General features: G+C 48.6%; 1 long non-coding RNA gene across 1 annotated transcript in view; it reads left to right on the top strand.

The window, feature by feature from the left end:
- LOC109287841 overlaps window positions 1-280 on the top strand; it is a 19,741-nt gene that overhangs the window by 775 nt on the left and 18,686 nt on the right. The gene's annotated exons all lie outside the window — the stretch shown is intronic.

Raw genomic sequence — 280 nt, 5'->3', positions numbered from 1 at the left:
GCTCTGTTCTTGGACCCATATTATTCAACATCTTCATTAATGATGTGGACATGGGAGTCAGGAGCGGACTGGCCAAGTTCACCGATGACACCAAATTTTGGGGCAAAGCATCCATACCTGAAGACAGGCGGGAGATCCAGGCTGACCTGGACAGCCTCAGCAAATGGGCGGATGAGAACCTGATGGTGATTAACACCAAAAAAATGCAAGGTTGTCCACCTTGAGAGGAAAAACCTGCAGCATCCTTATAGGTTTGGCAGTGCTATGCTGGCTAGCACTA

This window comes from Gavialis gangeticus, unplaced genomic scaffold (genome assembly GCF_001723915.1).
Source record: "Gavialis gangeticus isolate Ggan-Ray unplaced genomic scaffold, GavGan_comp1, whole genome shotgun sequence".
Taxonomy (NCBI): Eukaryota; Metazoa; Chordata; order Crocodylia; family Gavialidae; genus Gavialis; species Gavialis gangeticus.
The sequence above is the reverse complement of the archived record's forward strand: the minus strand, read 5'-3'. Positions and strand labels throughout refer to the sequence as shown.